Consider the following 11277-nt stretch of genomic DNA (forward strand, 5'->3'; position numbering starts at 1 on the left):
GATATAATTCTCTCTTAATCCCTTTTTAATTATTGTTAATCATCTTCATTTATTCATCATGTTTTGCCTTGCTAGTATGATTGACAACCTTGTTAGCATGTTAAACTTGATAATGAGTGAGTAGTTTCCTTAACTAGGGTTAATGGGTAATTAGGGGAAATCAACATGCATGGGGATTGTTTCATGCTTAATCTAATATGCTTTCATAATTAATTTGCTTGCTTGTTGTAATTCCAACTTATGCACATGTTATGTATGATGAAATGCGAGACTATGAATCCTTGCATTTTTTACCCATCACTTACCTTTTCAATGAGACTTGTAACACATAAACCAACTCGAGTCTCATTAGACCATGCATATAGTTGGATAGGGAGGATTAAGTCGACTTGTAGGTGTTGTACAATCTAATCGATTCGGCTCCAGGACCTAAACCTTCCTAGGGATTGTAAGATATACACTAACTCGATCCCATCACAATAATAATTGCTTGTATCTAGTAGAAAACATGTTTGTATGATCAAATCCCATGAATCCCCTATGAACCCATGACACCCTAGTGCTTTTAATCATTTGTTTACATCTCATTTTCATCATCTTGCTTGTTTTACTTACATTGTTATTTAGCTTAGTTGATCTCCTACCTCAACCCAGATTGTGACACCCTTAGACACGACCATTTACAATCGAAAATCCTACATCAATACCCGTCCCTTGGGATCCGACATTTACTTACCTCTTTACTAAAATTAGAGTAGTTTGTGAAGTTATAAATATTGTTTTGGTCTAGGTACCTCTTAACGACAAGTAACCGAAAACGATAAGTCCGACCAAAAATGGCGCCGTTGCCGGGGACGGTGTTAACTTGATTTGATTTTCTTTTATTGTTTTTAGTTGTGTCTTTCTTTACCTTGGGGAAGTCAAAATCCTCCAGGTTTGTTCTAATTGTTTTCAAGTTGTTTGATATTTTGCATGTCTAGGAGATCACAAGGTAACTTGTTAACCATTGATCTTGAAATTGAAAGAACTTTTACCAACAATAGAAGACTTGTTAGAAATACTTTGAGAGGTATTTGTGAGATAGTGGACATTCAACCAAATAACATTGAGTTCATCAACCCTTTTGCAAGAGAAGGAGAGGATAACCCAACACAAAATCAACCACAAAATCAACCCACAATGCCTTAATTTTCATCACATTCCGTACCAACCGAGGAGAACCTACCAAATGGTACTCCCACACCACAACATTTGACCGGTAATTTCATTGAAAAATCCGCATTTATTCAATTAGTCAAAAGAAGCTAATTTGGGGGGATGCCTAGTGAAGTCCCTCATTCGCACATGGAGACTTTTTATGACTATTGTGATGCGATTTCTCAAACCGGAGTTACTCAAGACCAAATTCGATGGGTCTTATTTCCTTTTTCTTTGATTAGTTCCGCGAAACAATGGTTAAAGAGCCTTGATAAGGCTACTCTTAGTATTGACTCTTGGAAGAAATTTGCACTTGCTTTCTACAAAAAGTTCTATCCTCCGGAAAAGACTAACATATTGAGAGCCCAAATCACCAGGTTCAAACAAAGGGATGATGAATATTTGTATGAATCATGGGAGATATTCAAGGATACTTGCCGATCTTGTCCACATCATGGACTTAGCGAGTGGTTTCTTGTACATCAATTTTGGAATGGTCTTTATGAAGACTCCCGAAAGATTCTCAATATGGGATCAAATGGTATGTTTACCGAAGTTGATGATAATCAAACATGGAACAAGATTGAGGAAATGGCGGTCCATAACTCACAATATAGTAGACCTCGGAAGACTACTAGAGGAGGAAAGCATGAAGTGGACTTTATTACTCAATTGGGTGCTCAACTTAGTGCTTATATTGATACCATTAACTTGAAGTTTGAGAAGGCTATGGCTAAGCTTGAAGAAGCCTCCAAATCACCTAAGAAACATGTTAATGCCATGGTGGCATCTTTATCAATTCCAAGTGGAGTATGTGAGAGTTGTGGAACTTTGGGACATGACCAAAGTGAATGTAGGAGAACAAGTGAATGCTTTCCAAGCATACAAGAGTGGTAGCCCTTATTCCAACTATTACAGTGAAAACACCAAATTCCATCCCAACCTCTCATACAAAAGCCAAAATGTTAAAAACCCTCAAACAACATACACCCTACCTCCAATGAGAAACCAAGCTCAAAGACCCTTTTACAATTAAAACCAAAGTTATCAAAACCAAACTCCATACAATCAAACAAATGACCAAGGTTTTGATGTTCAAAAAGCGGTCCTCCAAATGCAAAAGAACCAACAAGAGTTTTTCACTCAAATGCAAAAGGATAGCCAAGCAAAAGACATCACCATTAACAACATACTAGCTCACAAAAAGATGTTGGAGACCCAAATGTCTCAACTGGCATCTTCAAGTTCACAAAGATAAAAGGGGCAATTACCACCTCAAGGTAATCCCCCAAGACAAGAATCGGTGAGTGCCATCCATTTGAGGAGTGTTACAAGGTATGAAGGGCCGAAGAGGCCCGTTGATGAAGATGTTGTGAATGCTAGTGACAAGGAAAGAGTTGTTGAAAACTCTAGGGAAGAAGAACCCACCATTCAAGAAGCTTCAAAGAAGAATGAACAAAAGGCCAAAGAGAAGGAGCCTATTGTGATTAGACTTCCTTTTCCAAGTCGTCAAGCTAAGCCTAAGTTTGATGACCAACATGGAAAATTCATGGAGATTGTGAAAAACATGGAACTCTCAATTCCATTTACGGAATTAATCAATCATGTTCTGGCCTATGCTAAGTATATGAAAGATATTCTTACAAAGAAGAAATCCATCCGGAAGCTTAAGACTATTGCTTTCACTAAAATGAGTAGTGTCATCCTACAAGAAAGTTCACCTCCAAAACTAAAGGATCCGGGAAGCTTCTCTATTCCATGTACCATTGGCGACCCCACAATCAACAAAGCTCTATGTGACCTTGGGGCAAGCGTGAGTGTCATGCCATATTCGGTAAACAAGAGCCTAGGAATGGGAGAACTCAAGTGCACTAATATCACACTTCAAATGACGGATCGATCTACGAAGACACCTTTAGGGGTATGGGAAGATGTGCCGGTAAGAATTGGCAAGTTCTTCATCCCGGTGGACTTTGTTATTGTTGATATGGAGGAAGACTCCAACATTCCTATCATTTTAGGAATACCTTTCTTACACACCGCGAGAGCGGTGATTGATGTGAAACATGGAGAACTCACCCTTGAGGTGGGAGATGAAACAATCACTTTTAATCTTGACAAGACAATGAGAGCTCCCCGATTGCATGAGCCATGTTTCATGGTTGATCACTATAGCTGAGAAAGTGATAGGAAGAAGTTGGCATCTTAATGCAAAGAACAAGCTATGGGTAAAGAATCACCACCTATATGGGAGAAGAAAATGGGTAACCTCCAAGATGCTCCGTCCAAGGAACAAGAATGTTTCAACAAGAATGAGAGGTTGAATAGCTCACCGCCACTCATGACAAGTAAAGAAGAAGGCCTGATTGGCCATAATGACAAGAATGAAGAAGAGTTGCTCGTGACAACTCGTGATATTATTGGGGAACAAGTAGATGAAGTGTGTGGTCTTTGGGATGAGTTTGAGGGGATATTCAATCCCTAATCAGTAATGCTATGACCCAAGACCACCATGAAGAACAAAAAGTGCAAAGGTCTATTGAAGATCTTTATCATGACAATAAAGAAGCTTTCGACTACTTCTTCAAGGTGTTGAGCAGCATCAGCAACACCTTGAACATGCCTCCTTGACATCTCATTATTGGATGAGAGTTTGGTGGAGTCCACCCTAAACCACCACTTGTAAATATTCTAACTCCCTAACTTGCATTTTACTTATTGTATTGCATTTTTGTCAGTTTTGGATTTACATTTCTATGCCTTGATCAAGATTTTCATCATTTTGAGAGAATGTGAGGGAGGGACTTATGTGATTATTGATGTGTAGTGTATTGACATAGTGTGGGGATAGCAAATTGCCTAGGCTATCCAAGCCTTCATAATGCCCCTACAATGAAGACCACAAGAAATGAAGAGTAAATGACACGGGTTACAAAATGCCCACGGATGGACCTGAATTCGTGTGGCAGAGGGACAATCCGAGCGACCCGACGAGGATCCGCTAGTCCTGGAAAGAATCTGAGCGTCTTGGGCAGGATATGCTCATCCTGAGATAGCTGGAAAAAGAAGTTTTTGCTCTGACTGAGAATCCGAGCGTCCCACTTGGGAATCCGCTCGTCTCAATCAGGACGCTCGTCCTACTGGGAATCCGCTCGTCTTATAACTAAAAAAATTTGGGATTTCTCCCTGACAAGGAATCTGAGCGTCTCCAATCCAGTCCGCTCGTCCTGCTACAAAAAAACGCTCGTCCCAGTGCATCTTTTTCTTGAAGCCAACTGCAGCAGAATCCGCTCGTCCAGACCCCAGTCCGCTCGTCTCCCCCTCTGATTTTCAAATATAACGGGATTAAAAACCCCTCTTTCCCAATTCATTTCCTTATTCACAATATAAACACAACTCCAAACCCTCCAAACCCCCATTCTCTCCATCAACCAACATCAAATTTCTCAACCAAAATCACCCAAATTAACCCCAAACTTGCTAAAAACACAATTAAATCACTCCTTTACCAACAACAAGTGATTAAAACACCAACATCTTCAAAGTTTGAGTCGATTTTTGGGATACAAAGCAACATTCAACTATCCTAAATCGATTTGGGTCTTATTGGAATTTGAAGAAATCAAGCTTATCTTTGGTGTTACTACATAAAGGAGCATGGCAAGAACAAAAGGTGGAAGTAAGGCACCCCCAAAGAAGAACCTTTCAAAAAGACAACAAGATCTTCAAGCTCTTGAAGCATCTAAGGCATTGGTGGTTCAAAATGCAAGGTTGGAAATTCAAGAGTCTATTCCTCCTATGGAAGCTACTACTTCTACTCCGGTTGTTGAACAACTAGATGATTATCCGGAGGTAATTTTCACTTCCGACTCTCATAGGGAGAAATTTTTTTCCTTTGCTAAGAAATCTATTTTACCCACCAAATTCATATGCCAAGAGACTTTGTCAAAATTGGGTGTCCTAGAACAAACCACGACCTTTTTCGAGTCCATGGGATTGAACATTGTTTAACATGCAAGAGTTGACTTACTCATCCCTCACCTTAGAGTTCTTAAGCTCTTTGAAAGTTACCAAGGTGGAAGCTCTAAGGAACATTGAATTATGGCTCGAAAATGTTGATAAGAAATTGTCTTTTGAAGAGTTTGGTAATGTTTTTGGCCTTAGCAATGACCCGACTTACACGAAGAAACCTACCAAGTATGATCCCGCTCCCTTATGGAAGGCTATTACCGGTAGAGAGTTTACATCTTCTCATGATTGTCGTGCTCTTTTTGTCCATCATCCGGGCATAAGGGTATGGCACAAGGTTGTTGGGCATACTTTGATTGCTAGGAAGGGTACTAGCCATTTCACTGAACTTGACTTTATTTATCTCGAGTCGACCTTGAACATTGGAAGAGAGTTCACTAAAAAGTACAACATTCTTCAACTTTTGATTGAGAGGTGGCTCAAAGTCGATCATGGCAAAGAAGGCACGGCCTTTATTGTTAATGGAGGTTTGGTAACTTATTTGGCAAAACACTTCAACCAGAACTTCAATAAGGATAGCACTTATAAACCGGTTAAGGGAGGCCATATCATTGATCTAGCCACCATGGTTCAAAAATTCAAATGGGTCACGAATGATACTCTTGATGACAAATTTGGGTGGTTAACAAAAGATGCTAAATCATTCACATTGCCAAGCAAGATTTGCCGATTGAATGTTCATAGGCCAAATTACCTTCTCCCACTCTCCGAGGAAGCCGAGTTTATTATACAACACCAAGGGGAAGACATTGTCGAGCCCTCCTCCTCCATTATCACCCCACCTTACCCATTCACCTACCATGAATTTCAACCCGAAAATGTTAAGGCAGGGAATGACTAGTTGAATCTCATGATGAAATAAATGCACAAGCAAGCTTATCAGGATAGAGTCAATGCTTATAAAGCACAATATCCGCCTCTCCTACATCTTGCTAGGCAAGGACTTCTTGACCCATCTTATCCTTTTCCTAGTTGGGCGGATAAGGAAACCTTCTTTCCTAGTGCTTCTAGAGGTGGTAGCTTGGGTGAAGAGGAGATGGTTGTTGTTGAGAGTGGTGCACAAGAAGACGAAGAAAATGAAGAGAATGAAGAAGAAGAAGAAGAAGAAGAAGAAGAAGAAGAAGAAGAAGAAGAAGAAGAAGAAGAAGAAGAAGAAGAAGAAGAAGAAGAAGAAGAAGAAGAAGAAGAAGAAGAAGAAGAAGAAGAAGAAGAAGAAGAAGAGGGTAGTGAGGAAGAAGAAGGAATTTCAAGTGCAAGTGATGATAAGTCCTGATCTATGGAGGTTGATGATGATGATTCAAGTGAAGTTGGTGATGATGATGGAGATGATAGTGATGATGCCATGGGCGAAGATTGAGGTTTGTCTATTTCTCTTGCTTTTCATATAATTTGCATCTTGATCATAGTTTGGAGTCCTAGCATCATCTAGAGGACTCACACCTCAGACACATTGAGGTGTTTCTTTTATTGTTCCCACATTCAAAATCCAAAATGACAAATGTAGTTTCATGCATAGCATCTTTATGCAAGAACTCCCCCAATTTTTGACATTAGAAATAGTGTCTATTTTGGTTTGGGGAAGTTTATGCATATGCATTGGGAGCTAATATAAATTATGCTCTCCAACATAATAAAAACCCATGCATCATGTAGCATAGCTTAGTTTGCATTCATTCTTGTTTATATGTCATATAGTTTGCATTTAGCTTAATAATCATGCATTTTCATATAAATTGCATAATGCCCATAATAGTGTAGGGATGGAAAATTCTAACATGACTTTTTAAACAAAAATGATAAAATCGAAAAATTTTGAAAAATACAAAACCATGTCTTTTAATTTCATTAAAACAAAATCCATAAAAATTTGAAAAATTCTAAAATCCAAAATCATGTTCATTTCCTTTGTAGTGTAGTCTTGTATATATTGTGTTTGTTTATCCTTTTTCACTTTGATCGACTACGCCACATCCGAGACATGAGAATATTGAAGACCGCATGGTATGATCTTTCCAATTTCCTTTTTCCTCTTTATGTTAATGACTATGCGGCTTTATTTTGATTGATGCGTTATAAACAATGTGAATTTAGGATTTCATCTAGATTATTTGGCATACTAGTTGGTAGAAGCATATGCATTAGGTTGTATAAATGTTAGTTGCATCATGGCATATAGTTGCATTTAGGAAATATTTTGTGAAACCGTCTATTTGGGAAGTTTGACAAGTGTATATAAGACCCTTGTAGATACTTTTTCTTCTTAAGACTTTGCTTGTTAGAATACTTGTAAAACACCCTAGGATGTGTCATGCTAGTATCCTTTGACCCATGGATTAAGACCTAGTCAAGAGTAGCTTGTGGTGTGATAACTCCTTGTCTACCGTTTATTTCAAAGTGACCCTTGAAACCATGCAACCATTCATCATCCATATTCTACCACATTTAACCATCAAAGGGAATGGGCACAAAACTTGTTTTCAAGAATTGAAATGGAAAGTCAAAAAAAAAAAAATTGCAATTGCATCAAATGAAAAGAGGAGCAAAAATAGACTCCTAAAGCTTCAAATATAAGCACCCTCACTACAAATGGGGTGATTTTGAAAATTTTCAAAAAGAAATGCAAAAAGTTGAAAAATTGTCAAGTATTGAAATGCCAAACATCAAAGAAATGGCAAAGAAATTGTTCTCAAAGTGTTTATGCCACAAGAAATTGGGCACTACTACAGATACAGGCTATAACAACGGTTAAAAACTGTTGTTATATAAAAAAGCGGACGTTTTTAAAGCGTCCGTTGTAAAAGGTTTTAACAACGGTTGGTTTTCTTAAGGAACCAGTTGTTAAAACTATTAACAACGGTTTTAAGTATAAAACCCGTTGTGGAAAGTGTGACTCAATTTTGGTGGGAAAGTTATAACAACGGTTGTAATATACAAACCGTTGTTATAACTAAAGACAACGGGTTGTTTAGGAATAACCGTTGTTGTTTGTTTTTAAAAAATATAAAAAAATTAAATTAAATATTACTAGATGCATGCATAATTACGGCCCGTTATAATTCCGATGCATGCATTATTACTGCCATCCCTGTGCATATAAATGGACAATATGGAATGAGAAGGGTTATAATAAGATTTGAAGCAGCAGAGAGAGATATGATGATGATTATGGTACAACTTCCTAAACATATATTAATTAAAAAACAACACAAACCACACATTACTTAGTATAAATACATGCATTATCTCAACCACTATTCCATTATCTCACTATCTCCAAACCCTAACTGCTAAATTAAAACAAACTCCAAACCCTAATTAATCTTTCAAACAAACTCCAAATTTCATTAACAAAATGAATGATATCATCCTTAAGACTCTTACTATGATCAAGAACAACAACAGTTTCATCCGCCGGTTGCTCCACATTGAGGATAGTTTCAGGAGCTACCTTGTGGATGCTCGGTCCGCACTCAAGGACGCCAAAAAAGAGGGCTTGACAGAGCAACAGTTGTTGCAGCTACATGCTGATATAGCAACTGCTGAACGGAACCTCCAAATAGATAAGGCGGAGAGGACGGATATCATAAAAGAGAATAAGACTCTCAATGAAAATATAAGAATTGCATTTTATTAATGTAATTCTTTTTTTAATTTATGTATTTATATATATATATATATATATATATATATATATATATATATATTAATTAAATAATTAAGTTTATCATGCATTCCTCTCTATCATCTTGCTTCTTCTTTGTTTTATTTTATTTAATTTGTTTTACTAGCTAATTAAGCGAATAATACTTAAGAGAAATAACATAATGATCGATAAAAACACATACATGCAAATGAAATAATTAGAAAAAGAAAATAATGACGATGAAAGACGATGAAACCAACAGTGACGGCGAGATTTACCTGATAATTAGAGAAAGTAAGAGACGATGAAACCAACAATGACGGCGAGATGATAAAGCGACGATGAGAAAGAGAGAAAGAGACGATCAGAAAGTGTGTGTTTAATTGTGTTTGTGTTTGTCTGTGTTTGTGTTTGTGTTTGTATTAATGCTTGTGTTTTGTGGCTGTAACTGATCTGTGTTTGTGTGGTTTATAGTATAGAAAGTATTGACAACGGTTGTCAAACAAAAACCGTTGATAAAACGTTTTAACAACGGTTGTAAAACAAAAACCGTTGTTAAAAAGGTTTTAACAACGGGTTTAAAAAATAACCGTTGTGATTACTTTTCACTAACTTTGCGCCAATTTTGCGCCAAATTATTAATAACGGTTATGCAAGTTTGACCCGTTGTTAAAACTTATTGTGACACCCCTTGATAGGGCATCAAAAGAACTATTAAATCTAAGCGGAAAATACGATATTTTTAAAACCTTTAAAAATTTAAAGTGCGAAATCCACCATAAGTGATCAAACGAAAATGCAAAGAAAGATAATTAAGTTTTGATATGTTCATTTTATATATACTTTTACCCCTCATTTTAGCTCGGTTTCTATTGATTATCATACTTTAATTAGTATATTTTTGAGCTAATTTTGTGTTCTAGGTGTATTGTTGTGTTTGTTACGATTTTGTAGGAATCTAAGCATTTAGAGGCTTTTTCCTATGATTTTGTTCACCAAGTTCACTAAGCTAAAGAAGGCCAAATATTGGACTAAGTATGTGAAGATTACTTGGGTTTTGCATGAAGATTAGTGGATTGAAGTAAGGAATTACAAATGAAGCCAAATGCAAAGTCAAGCCCAAAATAAAGGTCCATATCAAGGTGCAAGCATTGGATGCCAAGAGAGCTTAGGATGCTAGGAATTTAGAGCATTAACCGGGTGATTAATCGCACAATTAATCACCAACATTGGATACCCTTAGCAATTAAGAGGAGAATTAAGACTATTGACCGAGGATCACACGACCCCGATTGGGGCCGCCTAACCCCGATCGGGGTTGCATGACTATTGGTGGTTACGTTTTTCTCCTCCTCTCCTATAAATAGGAGAGGTATTCCTAGGTTTTGGGCATCCCATTTTACGTCTAAGTTTACTACATTAAGCCTCAAGCATTATAAGTTTTCTCTCATTAGTTTTCATTTCAAGTTTAAGTTGTTTAAGCATTCCTTTTTTAATCTTTCAACAATTTGTATTTCAAGAGATTCTCAAGCATTTGTTATTCAATCCTTTGGTTTTAGTTATTTGTTCTTCCATACAAGTCTTCTTTATTAAGGTATTTCTTATTACAAGTTTAAAATTTACATCATTGCTTTAGTTATCACATTGTTATTATAATCAAGTATTTCATATTTACTTAGCTTTATTCTTTTCGTATGTTATATCACCTAATTAGCATAATTCATATAACCATGTTCAACATTACTTACAATTTAGTTTACATTTTACATCTTAGTATGAGCAGCTAAATTCTCTAGTCTAAAGGCTAGGGGAGCCATGCAAAATCAAACATATAATATGATTAAATAAAGTTCATAATAATATTGATCAATTGCTTCCATCACATGTTTGCTTTGTCACGCTTAATCTTTTATTATCGGCCGTAGTCGTAGATTAAAACTTGTTTATTCGTTCTAAAGTCGAGAGGCACGGAATTGAATTAGACTAAGCATGTGTGGTAGGACGACCTAGTCATGGACGAGAGTTTTTCTAGGACCCGGTCTATGGTTGATACTAATACCGTAAGGTGGGTATCTTTAAGCCTAAGTAATTGACAAGATTATTAGTATCAAGTTTATCATGTTCATATGTTTACCTTTGCATGAGTGACCCGAACCCTTTAGACTATCTTTTATCATATTATTTACATTTCAATTTTCATTAATCATCAAACCAAACAAATCAAACCCAAAACGTAATCGACCTTGATAAAAATCCACCCATAGCAATTAACGACGTAATTCCCGTTTCCTTGTGTTCGACCCCTATTACTACATTAACTTGTGTCTAGGGAAATTATTTTTGCATAGGTACGCGATAAGCCTATCAAGTTTTACAATTAAAAACAAAGTGCGTTGGGGAAAAGATAT

General features: G+C 36.8%; 1 non-coding gene across 1 annotated transcript; it reads right to left on the reverse strand.

Moving 5' to 3' along the window:
* Nucleotides 1-1551: 1551 nt before the first annotated feature.
* On the reverse strand, nucleotides 1552-1658 carry LOC141635401 (small nucleolar RNA R71). The gene has a single exon (XR_012540094.1). It is a non-coding gene; the product is annotated as a small nucleolar RNA R71 (small nucleolar RNA).
* Between the last annotated feature and the right edge of the window lie 9619 nt (nucleotides 1659-11277).

This window comes from Silene latifolia, chromosome Y, assembly GCF_048544455.1.
Source record: "Silene latifolia isolate original U9 population chromosome Y, ASM4854445v1, whole genome shotgun sequence".
Classification (NCBI taxonomy): domain Eukaryota; kingdom Viridiplantae; phylum Streptophyta; class Magnoliopsida; order Caryophyllales; family Caryophyllaceae; genus Silene; species Silene latifolia.